The sequence below is a fragment of the Cervus elaphus genome, chromosome 14, assembly GCF_910594005.1.
Source record: "Cervus elaphus chromosome 14, mCerEla1.1, whole genome shotgun sequence".
In the NCBI taxonomy this organism is placed as follows: Eukaryota; Metazoa; Chordata; class Mammalia; order Artiodactyla; family Cervidae; genus Cervus; species Cervus elaphus.
Window position 1 is genome coordinate 4,930,433 of NC_057828.1, and position 22,229 is coordinate 4,952,661.

General features: G+C 46.0%; 1 long non-coding RNA gene across 4 annotated transcripts in view; it reads left to right on the forward strand.

Annotated features, from left to right (window-relative positions):
- LOC122708154 overlaps positions 1–22,229 on the forward strand; it is a 36,041-nt gene that overhangs the window by 8,249 nt on the left and 5,563 nt on the right. For 2 of the 4 annotated variants that reach the window (XR_006345026.1, XR_006345021.1), the window contains one exon: positions 4,031–4,171. This is a non-coding gene — a long non-coding RNA (uncharacterized LOC122708154). Of the gene's footprint in view, positions 1–149; positions 241–4,030; positions 4,172–10,374; positions 10,549–11,715; positions 12,373–15,493; positions 15,582–22,229 lie in introns of those variants that run through there. The other 2 variants (XR_006345022.1, XR_006345025.1) reach the window with 2 other exon arrangements.

A 22,229-nucleotide genomic window follows, 5' to 3' on the forward strand; every position in this document is an offset into this window, starting at 1 on the left:
ATTCTGTAAGGTAGAAGTTGAGGTTATTGATTGTAAATCTGTATAACTTTATAACATTAGTGTCTAATTGTAAATTTTCCTCTAAACCTTGCTTTAACTACACTGCACATATTTTTATATGTCTTGTTTTCATTTTCATCCATATCAAGGTATCTTCTAAAGTCCCTTGCAGATATTTGCTTGAAAAATGAGGTGTTCTCAGAAGTGTTGCTGAGTTTACAAATACTTGGGAATTTTAAGGTATCTTTCTATTCTTAATACCTAATGTATTTCCTTTTTGGCCAGATATTTTTGTATTGCATTTTATTTTGTATGATTTGAACCACTTGAAATTTTTTGTGGCCCAAATTATCTGTCTTGGTAAATGTTCCATGGGCACTAGAAAGCAATATGTATTCTAATTTTGTATTACAAAATGTTCTCAAAATATCAGGCCAATTGGTTAATAGAGTTGTTTAAGTCTGCTATAGCCTCATTAATTTTTTTGTCTACTTGTTCTATCAATTACTGAAATGGGAATGTTGATTCCCAGTTGTAATTGTGGATTTGGCCATTTCTCTGTATGTTTCCATTAGTTTTTCTTTCATGTATTTTGAAGCTCTAGTATTAGGTACATAAATATTTTAAGATTATTGCTTCCTCTTGAGGTATCGACTCCTATATTACTACAAAATGACTCTGTTTATTCCTGGTGAAATTTCTTGTTCTGAAGCTTAATTTGTCTGATATTAGTATAGGCACTAGAGCTTTCTTTTGAAATAGTAACATGGTATACCATTTTCACCTTTTTTACTTGCAATCTGTCTTTGCCTTTATATTTAAATGGGTATCTTAGAAAATAATTGTCTTTTTAAAAAATCCAGTCTGACAATTTGCCTTTTGATTAGAGTGTTGAGATTAACTGCATTTTAATATGATTATTGACATGATTGGGCTTAAATCTATTATCTTGGTATTTGTTTTCTATTTGTCTCTTCTTGATTTCCTTTATCCTTTTTTTCCTGTCATTTTGTTCATTAATAATTTAATGATTTTACTTTTTCTCCTTTATTAGCTTATTAGCTACACTTTGTATTGTTCTTCCTTTTTGTTTTGGCTGTTCTGGGTCTTCATTGCTACACGTGGGCTTTCTCTAGTTGGGGTGAGTGGGGGCTGCTCTCTGCTGTGGTGCACGGGCTTCTCATTGTGGTGGCTTTTCTTGCAGCACACAGGCCCTAAGTGCGGGGTCAGTCGTTGTGGTGCATTGGGCTTAGTTGCCTCACAGGATATGGAATCTTCCCAGGCCAGGGATCAACTCATGTACCCTGCACTGGCAGGTGGGTTCTTAACCACTGGACCACCAGGGAAGTCCTGTATCATTATTTTTGATGTTGCTTTAGGGTTTATAGTATGCATCTGTAATTTATATATATATGTGTGTGTGTGTGCATATTTTAATAATTTTTATCTTTGTTCTAGAACACAGTTAAGTCATATGTAAATATTAATAATTTGATTTATTCTTGAACTGCTTCCAGACTTTGTTAAGCAGGTCTATAACAGTCTTTAGTATGAGGCTAATTTGGCCCCAACTATTGAGGCAATACCAGTCTGAGGACTCAACTCTGTGTCCCATGAGTTAGGACATCCTTCCCTTCTGGTGAATGGGAGCAAGAACCTACTTTCCTGAGTTGTGTTAGCAATGGGGATTGTTCTGCCTTCTCCTTCAAGTAGTTATTTCCCTAGCCTTGGGCAGTTTCCTCATATGCATGCACTGGTCAATACTCAGATTAAAACTTAAAGGAATCCTCTGCAGGTCTCTGAAACTCTCTGTGTGTAGCTCTTTCCTCTCCAGTTCTGCTTTGCAAAGTCGGGCCAACTTGAGCTTCCAAAACTGGACTCTAATCCTTAATTCAGGGACCATGTCATTTGTTTCTCTTCCCTCAAAAGTCATTATCCTATGCTGTCTGTTGTCCAAACTCTGAAAACCATTATTTGATATATTTTGTCAATTTTTTTAAAGCTCTTTAAGGTGGGGAGGGGGGCACCAAGTCCAGTCCTTCTTACTCCTTTACAGACAGAAATGGAAGTCTTCATGGTCTTTACTTGCCTGGTTGTCCACAACCCCAAGTACTTAGAAAAAAATTTAAGGCAACAACACATATTTGCAGAAGCAGATTGACGAAATTCTAATACATTAGTACATAAATCCAACTTTACCACCACCATGACCCCCTCAATAGACGATGTTCCTGGGGATGACTCCTCCCATGGGGAGGATCAAGTAAAGTATGCAGCACGGGAGACAGTCTACGGTTAGTGAGAAATTTCTGCCCATTTTTCCACTCAGATCCTAACAGACTGTAGTAGTAATAGTCTGCTTACATTTACTATTACTATTGCATTTACAATATATAGTAAATGAGTGTAATGTTATAACTGAGGAAATCCTAAAATTGCTTAAAATGCAATAATATCTCCCATTTGAAAAACAAAACAAAAACCTCTCCCTCCATTCCTACTCCAGCTATTGTCCAACTTCTCTGTTCTTTACAGATAAACTTTTGAAAGAGCTCTCTACACTTGCTCTATCTTCTCTCTCTCACATTCTGTCTCACCGTTTCACTGAAACGGTTCTTGTCCTCCACGCTGCAGACCAAGTAATTGTTCCACATTTCTTATCTTCTGTAGCTTCTCATTTGGACATAACTTATCATGCCCTCTTTCTTGAAACATTCCTTTCCTTTGGCCTTTGGGAAATCACTCTCATCACTCTTTTCCTCAGTTCAGTTCAGTTCAGTCGCTCAGTCGTGTCTGACTCTTTGTGACCCCATGGACTGCAGCACACCAGGCTTCCTACCTCACTGGCAACTCAGTCTCTTTTGCTAGTTCCTCCTCAGCTTCTGACTTTTTTTTTTAAATCCATACTTACTACCTAGATGATCCATCGAGTCTATTCATATATTGATGATTTCCAACTTTACACCCCTATTTCTACCCCCATCCTGCATTTAACTATTCTCTTCAACTGTCTACATCTCCAAGAAAGCTGAGCACTGAAGAATTGATGCTTTTGAACTGTGGTGTTGGAGAAGTCTCTTGAGAGTCCTTTGGACTGCAAGGAGATCCAACCAGTCGATCCTAAAGGAAATAGGTCCTGAATATTCTTTGGAAGGACTGATGCTGAAGCTGAAACTCCAATACTTTGGCCGCCTGATGTGAAGAGCTGATTCATTTGAAAAGACCCTGATGCTGGGAAAGATTGAAAGCAGGAGGAGAAGGGGATGACAGAGGATGAGATGGTTGGATGGCAATACTGACTCAATGGCCATGAGTTTGAGTGAACTCCAGAAGTTGGTGATGGACAGGGAGGCCTGGCATGCTGCAGTACATGGGGTCACAAAGAGTCCAGACATGACTGAGCGACTGACTGGATATTTAATAGGTATCATTAGACAAGTCTCGAACTAAACTTGATCTTTCCCCAAAAATCTATGTATCTTGTAGTCCTCAATAAATGGCATCACCACCCTACCATTCAGGAAGAAAAACGTGGGGGCTGGTCTTTGCTTCTGTAGTATTCATATGTAATCCATCAGCAACTTCTATCAGCTCTACCTTCAAGTCCAATAATTTATTACCATCTCCACCAATACACTGTAGTCGAAACTGCCACCAAAATCTCCAACAGCTTCTTATTTCACGTTGAGTAGACACAAAGTGTTTGCCATGGCTCACAAGGCCATTCGTGATTAACCATCCCTGCTACTTCTCTGACTTTGTCTCCTGCTCGCCGCCTCTCACTCTGATTCCACCACTCTGACCTTCACACTCTCCTCTTGCTCCCCTGCACCTGCTACTTCCTCTTTGCAGAACGCTTTTCCCTCGGCTATCCCCGTGGCTCGCGCCATCACTTCATTTGGGTATCTATTCAAATATGACCTTTTCAAAGAGGCTGAATTATCTCTTTTGCCTTACTCATCTTTAAACATTTGTAACCATTTGCCAAATTGTTGATTAAGTGTTATGCATTCCCTCCCACCCCAACTAGAACGTACCATGACAGCAGGACTGAGAATCACTGCTGCTGCTGAGTCGCTTCCGTCGTGTCCGACTCTGTGCGACCCCATAGACGGCAGCCCACCAGGCTCCACCATCCCTGGGATTCTCCAGGCAAGAACACTGGAGTGGGTTGCCATTGCCTTCTCCAATGCATGAAAGTGAAAAGTGAGAGTGAAGTCGCTCAGTCGTGTCCAACCCTCAGCGACCCCATGGACTGCAGCCCACCAGGCTCCTCTGTCCATGGGATTTTCCAGGCAGGAGTACTGGAGTGGGTTGCCATTTCCTTCTCCAGTGCAGGAAAGTGAGAAGTGAAAGTGAAATCGCTCAGTCATGTCCGACTCTTCGGGACCCCATGGACTGCAGCCCACCAGGCTCCTCCGTCCATGGGATTTTCCAGGCAGTACTGGAGTGGGTTGCCATTGCCTTCTCCAGAGAATCACTATCATTGGCTATATAATAAATTATGTTAAAAAACAAACAGCTGCTGAGGAGAGTGATTAACAGGCTCCAATGCATTAGAGAAGTCCAAACTGGTACGGACTGGGAAGTAACTATTGGATGGGCAGCTGGAAGGCCTAGCAATGCTGAGAACAGCTTGTGCAGGTTGCTGTTGGCTAGAGCCACCAGACTGCGGTGGGTTGGTGACATCCCTTCCTTCACAGCCTCCTGGTTCTCCCCTCAAACGCTCTACCTCAGCCTTCACAGCCCTGGTCCTGAGTCACGCAGTCGTGAGCGTGTGTGGGACATCCCCGTGGGGCGCCGTCGCCTCTGATCTCCCGCAGGGCAGTCTGGCAGAGGAGGGTCCAAGGAGCTCCCGATCAGATGGTGCGCGTGTGGAAAAATAGTCATTAAAAAACAACAGATGTGACAAAGAAAATCAGGACTGCACCTAAAGTCAGTGAACGCGTGCTGAAGGGACGCCTGGGAGAAGAGGCTGACTCCGGAAGGCAGGCAGGGACACCCCGCGGGCTGACTGGGGCAGGACGTCCAGAATTCACAGCCCGTCAGCCCTGCAGGGCCTAGGGCTCTGACCCCTTTGGAAACCACTCTCTTCTCTGACAGCGGAGGCTCTCTCTCCTCGGAGGCCTAGGGCAGGCAGGTTTCCCTGGGAGATGTACTCTGGTGCCCTGCAGTCAGGAAGATGGATGAGGAGGCAAGAGCTGCTCGGGGTCGCTGAGACCGGTGGGGCTGAGCAGGGAGAGAAATATGGCCACGACACAGCTTTGTGTGTAGGAAATGATGAAGGCCCAAAGGCAGGACCCTAGGGAGCACCAGGGTTAACAAGGGGAGTGCAAGAAGAAGGCAGAGAAGGGCTGTCAGAAAAAGACGGAGAAAACAAGAAATGTGAGGACAGTTTCACCCTGAGAGAGCGGACACCAACGGGGACTGCTGAAGGCTCTAGAGAGGTGCTCGCTGTAAGATGTAGAAACGCCTTCTTTGGATTTGATCACTAGGAGATCCCTGAGGAAGTCAGAGAGAGCAGTATCAGTAGATAGGAAGAGGCAGAAAGCAGATTTCAATGGGCTGAGCAGCAAATGAAAAGTGAGCCAGGGGTACAAGGTCAGTGGGGTGTCTGGTTTAGTGAATAAAAACATAAAGTGCCCAGTTAAATGTAATTCATCTGAAATTTGAATTTCAGATGAACAATAAATAGTATTTTTAGTGTTACTATAACAAACCAATTATTTGTGGTTTATCTGAAATTCAAATTTAACTGGACATCTTGTATTCTGTGAGGCAATCCTAACAGAATGGCATGTGGGCTTCTCACTCAAGCAGTGTGGCCGGGAAAAAAGGAAGAGTGCCAGGGCCATAGCTGGAGGGGACCCAGGTCAGCGGAAAGTCGTGTCTAGGTGGGACTGTCTGACACACAGAGCAGACAGCAACACTACCTGCGGTCTGTTCGTAGACTGAAGGGAAAAAGCTCGCGGTGGGAGAGGCTGAAAGACACAGTCGTGGCGGGGGTGGGGGGGCAGGGAGGGAATAACTGATTATGTGAATCATGGTCCTCTGGAACAAGAAATCACTTCTCACTGTAAGAAGCAGACAGTCCCTCCCCAGCCCTCCAACCCACAAAACAATTTTCCAACTTTAATTTGTAAGTGGCTTCCTGCTATTTTGAAACTATAGGACTGTGGGCCTCATATGGGATCTTGCTAGTAATTTTTTTTTCTTTTGTTCTCTCTTTTTCTTGGTGTTTTAATGGACCACCACAGCAGCAAACACTTTTCTAAACAGATTAATCCACTTTGTCAACTTCATTTCTCAAAATCCCATCACCAGAGCAAGTCATTTTTAGTGACTACCATTTCTATTTCCATTTCAGGACACAAGCCTGGGTTTCTGAAGCAAATGGGTCAGATTAGTACTGTAACCCAGATCCTCATTCCTCTTTCTCTATTTTTAATCTCACTGAGAATGGTGACTTTGTCAAAGTCTTGATGATGAAAGAATGATATCGTTGGAGTCATCACATGATATACTCAACAGCTGGTTGACTTCCTGATTCCAGGAATCAATTATACCTGATTCCAGGGTCACATCTGGTTTGAAAAACTGGAAAACTGATGTCTTTTTGTTTATTTTTATTCATCTTCCTCTAAATCCTTAGATTTCTGCCAGATTGGTAGCCTTCATGACTCTTGTTTCTGTGCTTATGTGACAGAAAGAAAAAGCACCCCCCTTTCCTCAAATCCTAACCCTGAGTCTATCTGGTCTTAGCCCAGCCCACCAAGGCTAATTCTTCATGGGTTTTAGGCATGTGGGCCCCATAGCAAAAGCAGCACTGTGGCTTCCACTGCTCTTCCTAAGAATGTCCCTGGCTGCTGTTGGGATGTTAGCAATGTCCCTTCTTCACAAGGGTCTCTGAGACTTTTAATAAGAAAAAAAAATTACAACATAGGGATATACAAATTCTTTTTTTCCCCAAATTACTTCTTCTATATTACCTTCAAAATAAGAGTTTACCAGCTTTGTGTTGAAGAAAGCACCAGTGGACTGTCCACAACACTGCTTGTTTTGTTTCTGATCAGCTCCAGGTGTCAGCAGAAACCATGATAAGTGGAGAGCAATTGCTTTGAACAGATATCCTCAAGATAACCCATAACTCTGCCTTTTGCTTCCTCTTTCTAAATATTCTAGTTGGAGATTGGTTGTCTTTGACACCTGGAATTCAAGACTGGTTGGGGATAGGTTATGTCTGGGACCTGATCTCAGATGAAATATCTCCACCCAGTTAATGAATAATTTAAAACTTTTTCTATGGTGCTTATCCCAAAAGGCAGATAAGTGCAGAGTGGGCTGGAGCTAAAGCTGGGGCCAGGACAGGACATGAAAGGGAAATTTCCTTATAGATCAAAATATTTGCAGGATTTCAAGCAAGCTTGGTACAAACAGGCCCCTCTGTTGACTGCCATCCTTTGCTAAGTTCACCAGGGCACCAGGGTGGCATGGCTCAGTTCAGGGGGGATGTCTCCTGAAATATGTGGCCTAAATCACCTTATCTGGAGGTCGAAGATCTCAGACTGTTCAAGCCAGAAAGGACTTTGATGTCCTGTAGCCCAGGAGCCTCCAGACTTTTAATTTCATGGTCTGTTAGGACTTGAGGGTAGGGGGAATAAGGTTGAAAATAACAGGCTGTCAATCTTTATTTTGCCAGTTGAGCAAATAAAATACTCATCTTCTGTCATCATTTCAGAGAAAGACACTTTAACATAAAAATATGAAAGACTCATTCTCTTACTCTTAACATAAAGAATATATCCCAATTCTTTCCTAGAAAGTCAGTGTCAAGCTTACAACATTACATAAATATATTAGGACACATATGTGTATGTGTGTGGATGCACATGAATCCAAATGCATACATACTTGTCATCATCCATCTTAGTTTTTCTCTATCACACAGACAGCTGTAGTGTGCTAACTGAATATATGAACTCTGGGGCCAGAACACCTAGCTCAGACTCAGGCTCCACTACTCATGGTCTGAAGAACCTCGGATGAATTACTTAGCTCCTCTAAGCCTTCGTTTTACCATCTATTAAGAAAAGGTGTTTACACACTTTTCTGGAGTCATTATTAGGATTAAAAGAGCTAATATGTGAGAAACACTTGGCACAAATGAAACACCCAGTAAATAACAGTCATTATTATTATATTCCCACAGACAAGGAAGTCTTCATATACTGGCCTCTGGAAATGGCTGAGAGAGCAAATTCTTCCTCTTCCAGATAAGGAAAAACTGGCTCAGAGTAGACATGACTTGTCCCGCTAAGGTCCATGGCCAGTTACTGAACATATTATGTAACTTGAGTAGAACTCAAGTCTATTGACCAAGTCTGATGTATCTCTGAAGTTTCCTAGAATAAACTGAATTTGGCAAGTGGATGGAATCACTGGGCATTTATACAGTGTCTGGAGGGGTGGGCAGGGAGCTGGCACTTTAGTTCGGTGCAATGAAGTCAGTCGAGAGCCACCAGGAGGAAGTCTGGCCACTGCAGCCTTCCTTTCTCCTTCCTCCAGCCCCAGATAAAAGCAGGACTGGGTTCCAGCCCGGGGTGGGGTGGCGGAGTCCCCTGTGACGCTAGAGCAGGTGAGAGGCAGAACACCTCCCCGTGCCCCCTCCTCCCACCCTTGGTCCTGCCTCGGGCCCCTTGCTGAGCCCCTCAGGTCCCAGCGCTCACAGCCCTGTTGGGGGCCCCCTTCCGCTGCAGGAGGGTCTGCTCTCCCATCACCAGTCACAGTGAGATGCCCTGAGACTCTGATTTGTTTTGGCTGTTGTGATTTGGGGGCTATTCCCTGTTTCCTAGGCCTTGGTGAGGGCCACTGGGTCAGGCAGGCTTGCACTCAGTGGTTAGTAACAGACCCATGTCAGTGAGGCTGCTTTTCGATTTCAAGAAGTCAGACTACCTGGGGCAGGCTCCTTCAGCCTCTCCGCTCCATCATCCTTTGCTTATGATTTTCATTCTCATGATCGCCTCCTGATCACACGTTCCAAGCAGGAACAAGAAAAGAGACAACGATAAAAAGGAAGGGGTGGGCTAATGTCAGAAAATCCAAACTTTCCCACAAAATCTCCAGCAGCTTCTGCAGATGCCTCATTGGTCAGAGCTGGGTCACAACTCCTAGATGCAAGAGAGGCCAGGAACGGCCATGTTGACTCTGGGCAACAAACTATGATTTATTAGTAAGGCAAGAATGGATAGTGGGTGAGAAACGTTTTCTGCCAGGAAGGCATAACTAGAATAAAATTGAGCCTTTGTTTCTCTTTGTCTCTAAAGTCTACTTCATCAGGTCACATTTGAAGGAAGTCTTACGCCAGCTGCAGAAACCTGGAAGTTTATATGGGTTGTTACTGAAACCTCCATGCACATGTGATCACACAGACACCCAGTCAACCTTCTTTAAAAGTCTCCTTATACTTTCATCTGCCTCCTTCCAGTACTATTCCAATACCTCTTTCTTCCTAAACAAAGTCACACCTCCGACCTCCTCTCCTATGTTTCCATGTTTTCCCTCATTGGTCTCTGTGCCCTTTCTTGTGGAAATCTATTTGATCTCTGGGCTTTCACAAGTCTAGGGGAGCTTCCCTGGTGGCTCAGATGGTAAAATCATCTGCTTGCAATGCTAGAGACCCGGGTTCAATCCCTGGGTTGGGAAGATCTCCTGGAGAAGGAAACAGCAACCCACTCCAGTAATCTTGCCTGGAAAATTCCATGGATGGAAGAACCTCGTAGGCTACAGTCCATGGGGTCACAAAGAGTTGGACACGACTGAGCGACTTCACTTTCACTTTTTCACTTTCTACTCAATACCCCCATAAGCACAACCACAGCTGAAAACAATCTGGGAGATTACACTGAAGCCTGTAAAATATCCTTTTCTATTTTCTCCGCTACCCAGGTAATGAATGAGCCACTATGAACTCCAGCCCTGCTTACAGACTCACCACACCCCTGTAGACACCTGTCCGGGCCAGTGAGCCCCTCTCTGCGGCCACGGAGACCCACCCCAGCCCTCCCCTCAGCCTCCTCACTCTCAATTTTAGTCCAAATTTTCCCTCTCCCCATTCGTATCTATCCTGTTGGTTTTAGCCCAATAATTTTCATCTGCCCCTTCAAAGGACCGCTTCAGATCGACTCTGAGGGTGTCCTGTCAGTTAGCCTCCTGCCTTCAAGTCAGTCAGCCCACTGTGCTGTTCTGAAAGCAAGCCCTTGGCTTATATTGAATTGGCCAAAAACCTCATTTGCGTTTTTCTGTGAGATGTTATGAAAAAGCTCAAAAAAACTTTTTGGCCAACCCAATCTTATTTTTATCTGACTTGTTATTCAGGTTTTGGATCAGAAGCCCGTTTTCTTTAGTGCTGCTCTCTCTCCACCACCCGGCTCTGAGCAGCCTGAGGGCAAACGGAGGGCCTGGGTCTGCATCAACCCCACAGAACTGGGATTTGCTCTCTTTCTCCCCAGCCTGCGGGCTTTGGGCACCTCCCTCGTGTCAGGCGCTGAGGTAGGTGCTGCAGACAGAAGGCAGACCGAGTCCATGGCCTGCCTCCTCTGGTCCTCTCCCTCCTCCTTAGATGGGGCTCCATCCGATCCACCGGGCCGGCTGACCGCTGCCCAGGGGAGGCGAGGGGGACGCTGGGACTCCACTCCAGGGATGAGAACCAGCACCGTCTCCCTGGGCTGCAGGTGTGCCCACCACTCTGGCAGCTCCCCTCAAGAGTCCCCTGGTTCCCTCCCCGTATCCCTGCCTCCAGCTCCAGTGTTGCTGTTGGCTCTACTGCCTGCCTGCAGCGCGGCCAGGGACTGGAGGAGCTTTTATTCCAAAGGAGGGCAGTCAGCTGAATTTCCAAATCCCAGATTTTTTCCACTTCAATTTTTCTCCTTTTCTCTTTTGCCCAAATAACACGTTCATTTTGTAGGAAAGGATGGGGCAGTTCTTCTTCCAGGGGTTAAAGACTGTATGAGGAATACCTGGGAGATGGGCAGGGCTCAGCCAAAGTTCTGTTGGAAGGGAAGGCAGGACCGAGCAATGGAGGGGCCTGTCAAGCCCCCAAGGAAGACAGGGAGAGAAGGGTAGTGGGGATGAGGTCAGGTTAGGGGGCCAAGATTTTTCTCCTCCTCCCCACTCTCCTCCACCATTTCTCCATCCCATTCCCTTTCTTCCGTCTTTTTCTTGCTTCCCCTGTTTTCTCTCTCTCTCCTTCCTCTTTGTTTCTGACTCATTTGTTCATGCATTCTCTCAGCAGGCATTTCTTTAGCAGCTGCTGTATGTCAGACACCGTGCTGTAAGCTGAGAATACAGAGTCAAAAAGTCAAAGCTCAAGGCTCTACGGCCTCTGGGGGGTGGGGCACAGGCTGGGTGAGGAGTAACAGCTGGCAAAGAGAGTTAACTGGTAAGTCTCCAAGTCTACTCAGAGGCTTAGACAGCACATCTAGAGCGGGGGAAGCTGGGATCAAGGAGACAAGACTCAGAGAACCTCCGGTGGCTATTCACGCAGCCCAGCTCATTAGTTCCTCCTTTCCCATCCCAGGCAGAGAAATCTCAGTGGGAAAGAACACGGACTATGTGAGCAGAATCCCCTCCATTCAAATCCTGGGTCTACCACCTTCTGCGCTGATAACAAGTCACTTAATTATTTATTTGTTTATTTACAACAGATTTTCTTTTTAGGCCATTTTAGGTTCACAGCAGAATTTAGCAGAAAGCACAGAGCTCCCCAGGCACTCCTGTCTCCCCCACGACCAGCACCCTGCACCAGGCAGGACTGTTCCATTCGAGGGGACGTCACTGATAGTACCGTCATAGTCTGCCTTCAGGTCCGCTCTTGGTTTGCACATTCTGTGGGTTGTAGGAACTGTGTAATCCACCATTACAGTGTCATACAGAAATAGTGTCACTACCCCAAAACCTCTCTGCTCCCTGCCTTCACGCTGCCTTTTATCCTCAATTTCTTCTTCTTTGGGTCATCAAGGGGATAAAATGCAGTAATATACATGAGTGCCTTGCTTTAGGAGTGTGTTATTTGTATCACATGCCCATTAAAAGCCCAAGGCCCCTCCCCAGTGGGCCCTGATTGCTGTGTGTGGTTTACTGCGTGGTACTGGAAGAAGCAATGTACCGGGTGTTGAGCTCTTTCCAGAGCAGTGAGGTGACATGTGGCCTCCACTGGTAGCATGGTTGGCTACTTGGGGAGTGATAGTGGGAGGAGGCCACGGAGGCACACGGATTCCAAAGGGACTCCGGACTGTTCCCTGCTCCTGAAGTGACCCATCCAGCTTCATACAGGCAGCACTCTGACTGCTCTTGGCAGGGCTTTGGAGAGCCTATGTGAGTCAGGTCCACGTGGCCGATGCGGGAAGGGAGGGGCAGGGAGGGCTCCTGCCCAGGATGGGCCACGCTGGCTTGGAGAGACTGTTCCTGAAAGTCCCTGGCATGGGGAGGGCTGCTGCGGGCTGTTAATCTGCCATGCAAATCGACGAGTAAACAGTCTCCAATGAGAATCCCAGATGCTTGGTTCCCTGCAGAGACCCGGACACTCATCCTGGGCTCCAAATGGGGACCAGCTTCAGGGAGCCGTGCACAAGCTGAGGCAGAGCCAGGGGCTTCTCCCCCTCCCGTATCCAGACAGGGTCATTGCCCAGGAGACCTCAGTCTCCTCCTGCCCCCGGACAGCCACAGGGAGAAGGGGACCTGGCAGAAACAGAGGGCGCAAATATATCACCTTTCGTTCAGAGGGGTGAAAGCTTCTGGGATCTGCTTGGGCTGTCTAGACAAAGCAGATGAACTGGTGCTAGAGACATGGGTGGGCTGGGTGGTGGGCTTAGGCATGTAGCCTGTCTCCACCTCAGCCGGGTCTGTCACGAGGCAGAAGCACAGCTGGGCTTGGGGGCATGCCAGTGCTTGCTGTATATACGCTCAGAACTTGTCGGCCTGTGGTGAGGAGGGGTGGGAGGGAGAGAGTGGAATGGAACACATCTGGTGACCTGGTTTTTTTGTTTTCCTACTCTTGGTTAAGGGCTTTGGCTGTGCTCAGGGCTGGAGAAAGAAGTCAGGAAAAGGGGATGAGGCCCTAGTAAGGAAGAAGGGGGCAGGGGGTGCATGTTATTTGGCTGGGCTCAGAGGGGGAGAGTTGATTTGATCCTGGGACGGCGTCTATACCATATGGAGTAGGAAGGGGCTCAGTTTCCTTGTGTGAAGATTCAGTGAGGAAGAAAAGTATGATCACGTGAACATTTAGCAGCATTTCCAACAAAGATATAGCATGCAGCTATATTCATACATAAACTCAAAAGGTGTGCATAAACACACACGTCTTCAAGTATGGTTGCAAACACAACCATCACCGGCACATACAGTGAAAGCTCTCACATCTCACTTACACACAAACCGCCACTGAAACACATGCAGACATGTTCACTTTACCAGAGTGAGTCACACTGACCCTAAAGATCAAGACCAGTGTGCACTGAACCATCATCACCCCTTGGATGATGCAAAATCTAATGCCTATACCCAGTTTTCTGCATACTTCCAGAGGGCATGACTGCTTTTGATGAATCACTCAGACCAGGGTCCCTTGGCCATTCCTCACTACCACCTCTGTTCCAACACCACCTCCATGCAGATGGAGAGCATGGAAGGCTTCAGTGATGTGGCAAACTTAAGAAGATTTGAAGAAATTAAGAGATTTCCATTAAAACAGTGCAAACAATTTATATGACAGACATTTCGGTACTTATTTTTTAAAATCTATTGGTCATTCTCACAACTCCAGAAGATTTGAAGAAATTAAGAGATTTCCATTAAAACAGTGCAAACAACTTATATGACAGGCATTTCGGTACTTATTTTTTAAAATCTATTGGTCATTCTCACAACTCCAGATTCAGAATCTGTCCACCTTATTCAGCAAATCTTATTTCTCCTCTTGTCTGTTGTCTTCTTCCCAGGGGCAAAATCCAAATTCTTCTCATTTTCTAAGATGGAGCAATTCAGCTGCCTCCAACCTCTGTCCCCAAATTTGGCTCCTGAACCCCCATAGTATAGCCAAAAACTCACTGGAAACTCTGGAAATAGACCCTGTGGCTTGCTGATTAAGGCCATCTGCCTTTCCCACCTTCATCTATCAGGGGTAGTTTATATTTTTCTAGTTGAACATAAATCTGCAAATATACACTGAGACACAGAAACACAGAACTCTGTCCATGTCCCCAGAAGGATTTGGCAGGAAATGGACTCGTCTGTACCGTAGCTGGGCCAGGATGTTAAATCTAACCTTTTGCCTCCTCCCCTACCTCTCCTCATTCGCACTTCAGGGGTTCTATGGACTTATTCATGGTTTTCTCACCATGGACTTACTAAACTGTAAAGTTAACATCACTGAGAGCCTATTTGTGCCAACCAGTCTTGGGATACGAAGATAAATAAAACGAAGCCATGAAGCACAAGGAGCACAAATTGTAGATGGAGGGGCAAATAAGCACAAAGCGCAGCATGTTTTAATGAGATTAAACCTGCGATGGGGAAGTAAAATGTGCTCCTGAGATACAGAGGAAGGGTAATTTCATCAGTTTGGCAGGGGAAGTGTGGAGAAGGTGGGCAGGTTGACTAAAACATCATAATGTAAAAAAGGGGATATTACTGAGGACCAAATCAAGCCACCATTCATTCATTCATCCATTCATTCCTTCACTCACTGATTTTTAAGACTGTGCTAGGCAATGAACAAGACAGACAGACTTTACTTGTAATAGAAACTATAGACTTTAACAGATATAGGAGTGTTCTAGAAGGGGAAACTGAGTCATATGGCCCTCCTACGGAGGTGACACTTAGACCTACAGAAAGAATAAGCATTAACTAGATGAAAGAGAGTGAGAACATGTTCCGGCAGAGGAAGGAGTATGCTTGAATCTAAAAGCAAGAAAGAGTTTCATGATTATGAGAAGTAGCAAGACATTTGGTGTCATTGATGCTGAGAGACATGAAGGAGCATGGCATGAAGTGAGGCTGAGGAAATAGGCAGTGCCCAGACATATTAAGTGCATACATGCTGAGTTGTTTCAGTTGTGTCCAACTCTTTGCGACGCTATGGACTGTAGTCCACCAGGCTCTTCTATCCATGGGATTCTCCAGGCAAGAATACTGGAGTGGGTTGCTGTGCCCTCATCCAGGGAGACGTATTAGGGGATCCCCTCAACACACATAACCCTTCTGATACTTTTGAGCACAGAGTCAGAGGGAATTCTAAGAAGGCAGAGCCTGGAGTTTAACTCTGAGCTGAGTTCAACGCTATGAGATTAAAGAGCTTTGGGCCGGGAATCCCTCTGCACCCAGGCAGCCTGGGATGGGAGACGTGGTCTAGGAAGAGTACAGCTAACAGAGCTGCAGACTTGGGGACACTGTAGCCAAGCGTCACATGATGGCGTGGGGTTCTCCTCCTGTAAAGACTCACCACTGTGGCTGGTACAAGGATGTGGATCAACAAGGATGTCACGCAGCATCAGATGGGGAAACATCGGTCAAATGCAATACAGGTAAGACACTCTTCAACACTCACTGGTGGCCAAAAGGGAAGATCTCATGGTGGGCTGGCGTAGTCTCAAGTTCCCCCTCCTTTAGACATTTGAATGCAGATTGACTCTTTTGGATTGAGCAAGCACTGTGGTCGTTGGGCACAAAATGGAAACAGATTGGAGCTCAAGTGGTTAGTGTGAATAGTAAAAAGAGGCAAGTCCTTATTTTTATTCCAAACTGGTAGCGTTAGTTATACAAGTTACATTAAATGTTTTTGATGGGACACCATCAAAAGCATTTAGGCTGCAAAATGTGAAGATCAGAATTTTGTTTGTAAAAGATTACTTTGAATATTATGCGAGGAATGCATGAAAGGAGAGAAAGATGATAAAGCCAGAGAGACTAATTAGGAGATTTTGTTAGAAATGCTTCAAGCAAGAGAATGTACGACATAGTTTAAAACTTGGTTTACCAACAAGAAGCCAGGAAGTCAGGCACCCACAAGAAATGGTTGGGCAGCTCAGTATCATTAAAGACCCAGCCTTGTTCTATTCTACCACTCTCTTGATGGTGGCTTTTTATTCTCTTGCTTGTTCCCTTGTGGTTGCAAGATAATTGTCTTACCTCCAGACACAATAATTCTATTGAAGGCAAAGAAAAGAGGGAGGGAACATCACTAGCCATCATCTGTTCCTTTTCTCAGAAAAGCAAAAACTTTCCCAGAAGTTCATCACATATTTGTTTTTATATCTCATAGGTCAGAATTGGATCACAATACCCCTCCAACTGCAAACAAGAATACAAAACTGAATATTTGAGTTGTACATTATAATTCAGTGCCTGAAGCTAGATACATTGTTGCCTGGAGCAAAATTTGGGTTCTGATAGCCAGATAAAAAGAAAAATGACTGTTGAGTAGGAAATAAAAAGCAATGGTCAGAGAGGCAAGAGAAAAGGGCCCCAGATAAGACGGTGCATTGGAGATAGAGACATCTAAAAAGTGGAAGTTACAGAACTTGGTGATGGGATGTGGAGAAGAGAGGAAGGGAAGAGGAAAAGGTTGATTTCCAGGTTATCGACTTGGGCAGCCAAAGGATTCAAATGTTATCAAATACATAGGATGAGGCTAAATTTTGGTCCAAGAGCATCTGATACTCAAATTGAGGGGTTGGTTTTTTTCTCTCCCCTCCAGCCCCCACTTTTCTTTATCTTTTATAACAAACCATTCTTGTGTATAATCTTCATGGCTAGTCTTTGAAGCAGGTATATTATTGTCCCCACTTTAAATATGAAAAGTCAAGGTCTGAAAGATTAAGTGGCCTGTCTTCACTCAAGAAGGGAATGGAATTTAGATTTACAGTCTGCAAGTGACATGAATCTGACTCTCAGAGCTCCTGGACCTGCAGCTACAAGTGGAAAGGGCCATTCAATGAAGCTGTAAATTATCTTTCTCATCATCATGTAGAAAGGCATGAGTGGTTATTGTTCTCTCTTGCAGCAACTCACTGAAGGTCAGCAGGAGCTGACCAGCACAAGTCAGCATCCTAACATTTTTCTATCAAGGCCCCTAAATCAACACCCCTGGGGTTGTTTGACTTTTTTCCCAAGGGAATGATTTGAGCATGTATTTTAAAAAATGAATAATACCCAGGAAAGCAGAAAAGACTGAAGATACAAAAGATAGTGTGAAGAAGGTAGAGCATAGGATCTATAGCAGCAGTGGAAAGACTGGCCCCACAAGTCACCTTCCATGGTAGCAGGAAGGCTGGAAGAGAGAGAGGGAATGAGGGCGAGCAGTATTGTGTTTATCTATGTCGGCTTGCTCTACTCCCTCAATCCTTTTCTATACTGCCTTCTTCTGCTACAGAGTCTGGAAAGGGCAATGCTAAAATTTCTGGTATTCCTTGCAGTAGGAGTGTCCATGGGATGAGTTCTAGTAACTGAAATCCCAGAGGAGGACTTCCCTTTCCTGTCATAAAATGGCAAAGCATCTCTGGGTCCCTGCCCAGTCGTTTCAGTCATGTCCTACTCTTTGAGACTTTATGGACCGTAGCCCTCCAGTCTCCTCTGTCCATGAGATTCTCCAGGCAAAAATACTGGAGTGGGTTGCCATGCTCCCCTCCAGGGCATCTTTCTGACCCAGGGATCAAACCCTTGTCTCCTGCATTGCAGGAGAATTCTTTACCACTGAGCTACTGGGGAAGCCTAAAACATCTCTGCTCTAGCAGTGGACTTTTCCCTTTCTGTTGTCCCCCCTCCTTTCTTTTCTTATCTGGACATTGGCTTTGATGCCTGGAGATCCAAAAGTTATCTTGCAACCATGAAGAGAAAGGCCACACACTAAGGAAGATGAAACAGGAAGATAGAAAGAGCCTGGTACCTTAATGATCTCCTTGAACGCAGTACTTGCCCTATCCTGTCTATCTCCATATTTCCTATTGCCTTGAGGAAGGAGGGGAGGAAGCGAGGAAGGAGAAAGGCAGGAAGGTTGGGAGGGAAGTAGAAAGGAAGGGAGGGAGGGAGGATGAAAAGAAGGAAGAAAGAAAGAAAAAAGGAAGGAAGGAAGAAAGAATGAAAGAAACTCTCTTAGTTAAGCCACTGCTGATGACTAAACATGAACCAGCTTATGCATCCCCTGGGGCCTCTGGGAGGCTTCCTTTAATTCAGAGATGCTCTCCCCTGACATCTGTGGATGCAGTATTGATGGTGGTAGATGCCGGGGCTCAGTGTGCTGTGCCAGGGAACATGTGAGTACCAAGACCTGCCACACGACCCAGCAACGCACTGCTGGGCACACACACCGGGGAAACCAGAACTGAAAGAGACACGGTGTTCACCGCAGCACTGTTTACAATAGCCAGAACACGGGAGCAACCTGGATGTCCATCGGCAGATGAATGGATAAGAAAGCTGTGGTGCATATACACAATGGAATATTAGTCAGCCATTAAAAAGAACGCTTTTGAATCAGTTCTAATGAGGTGGATGAAAATGGAGCCTACTATACAGAGTGTAGTAAGTCAGAAAGAAAAACACCAATACTGTATATTAACGCATATATATGGAATTTATGAAGATAGTCATGACAACCCTACATGCGAGAGAGCAAAAGAGACACAGATATGAAGAACAGCCTTTTGGACTCTGTGGGAGAATCTGAGGGTGGGATGATTTGAGAGAATAGCATTGAAACATGTATATTACCATCTGTGAAATAGATCAACCAGTCCAGGTTCGATGCATGAGACAGGGTGCTCAGGACCGGTGCACTGGGATGATCCTGAGGGATGGAATGGGGAGGGAGGTGGGAGGGGGGTTCAGGATGGGGGACACATGTGCACCCACGGCTGAGTCATGTCAGTGAATGGCCAAAACCACAATGTATGGCAAAAACCACTAAAATATTGTAAAGCAATTAGCCTCCAATCAAAATAAATTAATTTTTTAAAAGAAACAAAAATAAATAAACACAACAGGAGAGCCAAAGGAGCTGGGTTAGTAGACTCAGAGAAGCCTCTCTTTGGGAAGGAATAGGGAAGACAAGGGGAAGCCCACTCCAGTATGCTTGCCTGGAAAATTCCATGGACAGAGGAGCCTTGGTGGGCTACAGTCCACGGGGTCACAAAAGGTCTGACACAGCTAAGCACACACACTCACAGGGCAGACAAGAGCGACCTACCATGTAGCAGACAGAGCAGTTGTCTGGGAGTGGGTGTCCTGGTCCTAGCACCCCGCCTACCACGAACGAGTGATGTGGCCTCCCTGTGCCTCAGCATGTAGAATGAAGGGTCTGAGCTGCATCGGTGTTCTCAACTTGAGAACCATCCAAAAGAAGAACCCTATATTTTTTTAAAAAGATTTTCAATCTACCTAACTGCATTTATCAAACTATTCATATTCCCATGAGAATATTCTATTGCTATGAAAGTGAAAGTTGCTCAGTCGTGTCTGACTCTTTCCCATGGACTGTATATATGAATTCTTCCGCCCAGAATACTTGAGTGGGTAGCCTTTCTCTTCTCCAGAGGATCTTCCCAACCCAGGGATCGAACCTAGGTCTCCCACATTGCAGACGGATTCTTTACCAGCTGAGCCATAAGGGAAGCCCAAGAATACTGGATGAGTAGCCTATCCCTTCTCCAGTGGATCTTTCTGACCCAGGAATTGAACTGGGGTCTCCTGCATTGTAGGCGGATTCTTTACCAACTGAGCTATAATTCCAGGCAATAGCAAAGAAACGCAACTTTTAAATTTAGTCTTATCATTGGATAAAATTTTCATTAGTTCTTTGGAAACCTGGGAATACTTCTTAGATCCACATGATTACCTTTCAGGACTTGTCATAATCTAAGGATTTGTCTAGGAAATCACTGAGGTCCAATCCCATCTCCCCTGACACCAGAGCCCTGTGCCCCTTAGCAGATGGTGGAGGAACATCTTCCATCCTGCTTGTATGCCCAGTTCTTTTTTTCTTTTCAAGTCTTTATGGCTTTGTGACAGTAGCACTTCTGTTCAGTGTTTTGGCTCTTTGGCCCCTGCAGCATGTGGGATCTTAGCGCCCTGAGCAGGGTCTGAAAGCCGCATCCCCTGCACGGGGAGAGGAAGTCCCAACCACCGGGCCACAGGGAAGTCGCTAGGTCCAGGTGTTATTTCCAGCGCCAGGCGCTCTCTCACTTCCTTTATGAAATGGCACATTCCTGACGGCCTAAGCGTACCTCACTTGCCCCGAGTGCCTGCCAGTCCTCCTCAGAAGCGATCTTCCGCTCCACCCCGACGCCCTCTTCAGGCCAGGAAGGAGCTGTTCACCTAAACCTTCCTCTCAGTTACCCTGCTGGGCACCCTTCTTACCTGAGAGACCTGGAGATCCTTTCTGCCAGCCTGAAAAGCAAGCCCTGATCTTTTCCCTCAAGTAGCTCCATCTGCTGCTGAAGAGACAGGGGCAGAGATTCTCAGTCCAGTTGAGTAAATGCTATGATGGAGAATCCAATGTGCAGCTGAAGCCCTGAATGGTCGACTCTGCTAGGACATGGGAACCCCAGAGAGTGGAGAGGAGGTGCGGTCTGAGCAGGGCCTGCAGGATAGGGAGGGCCCGGGCAGCATTTGATGACCAGCGACCAGCGCACCACAGGGAAGGGTGGGTTGGGCCAGGCAAGGGCAGGGCTTGACTGCCTGACGACTTCATTCAAGGCCTCCCACCCCTCCTTGCTTCCTTCCTCCCACAGATATTTATTGAGCATCTTTTGTGACAGGTATACTCTTAGGTGGTAAAAACAAATGTGAATAAGACCTGTCTTGTCTTGAAGCAGCTCATAGGATTAGTGGAGAGACAAATCAACTCTTTCCAGCCCCTGATTCTGCAATAGGGGAAATACTTTTGAAGAGATGTGCCCTAGACCCCAGACTGGCTGCTGACTTGTCCTCTACTGACAGCAGGCAGCATGCCACCACACTGCAGAAAAACCTCAACAGGTCTAGCCCCGGGCCCTTCCTACAGTTTAACATTTGCCCAGTCTTAGTTGAAGAGATATCCTGAACTTTCTTCATCTGCTCTGGAAGCTGTAGAATTTCCCTGCCAGGAGGCTGGAGACCGGTCAAATGACTTCTTCTGCCCTACGAGAGTCTAGAGTGGGGAGAAGGGCTCCTCTGAACCTGTCTGTGCCCTCATGCCGCAGTCTTAGGAAGGGAAAAGGGAGCAGACCCTCCGGAGGCCAGGATACGTCCGCTCTAATCCTGCTCCTTAGAAGAAGCTGATAGGATAGTTCCTCCTCAGCCTCCCTGACCCAACACCTCACTGCTCTGGAGGAGTCCCAGCCTGGACAAAGGATGAGGGGTACACTCAGGCGGCATAGGAAGTAAGTAGAGAGTCTATGGTAGGGTCATTATCAAGCGATGCTATGATCCTAGTAGATCCTGGAGGAGAGGGCCCAGTGCCTGTCAAGCCTGTTCAACATTCTTCACCAAAGGTCTCTGCAGGCCAGTGCTACTGTGGGGGTTCCTGGGGAGAGGGCATATTCTTTTCCCCTCAAAGCATGCACACTCAAGTTGCTGAGACAAATACACAGTGGGAATTTTAGGGAGCATGAGAAAACTTTGCTGGGAGAGATATAAAGAACCAGGAGAACACAGTGGCAGGGAAGGGCCTATCCAGTCAGAATGGTTAAAAATGGAGGAAGCAGCTGTTGAGATGAGTCTTCTCATCAGTTAAGATAGCATGTGGTAGCATGTGACAGAAACCTAACTATTGAGGTTTCATAGATTTGGTTTTGTTTTTCTCTTGTGACAAAAATTATGGAAGGAGGCGAGCACAGGTCTCAAGGATGTCATCAAGGACCCAGACCCACTCTGTCCTCCAGGCCAGCATCCTTAGCATGCAGTCTTCCTGGGTTGGAGTTGGTTTCTCCACTCCCAGGCATCGCATCATAGACTTTCCAGGGAGCAAGGGGAAAAGCAAAAGACACCTGCCAGATACGTGACAGCTCTTTCCTGTTAAAAGAAAGAGTACATTTCATTGGCCAGATTGTCACAGTATCACCTCTAGCAACAAGAAGTTTGGAAGGACTTCCCTGGTCCAGTGGTTAGGAATCCACCTGCTAGTGCTTGGGACACAGGTTCAATCCCCGGTCCAAGAGGATTCCACATGCTGAGGGGCAACTAAGCCCATGAGCTAC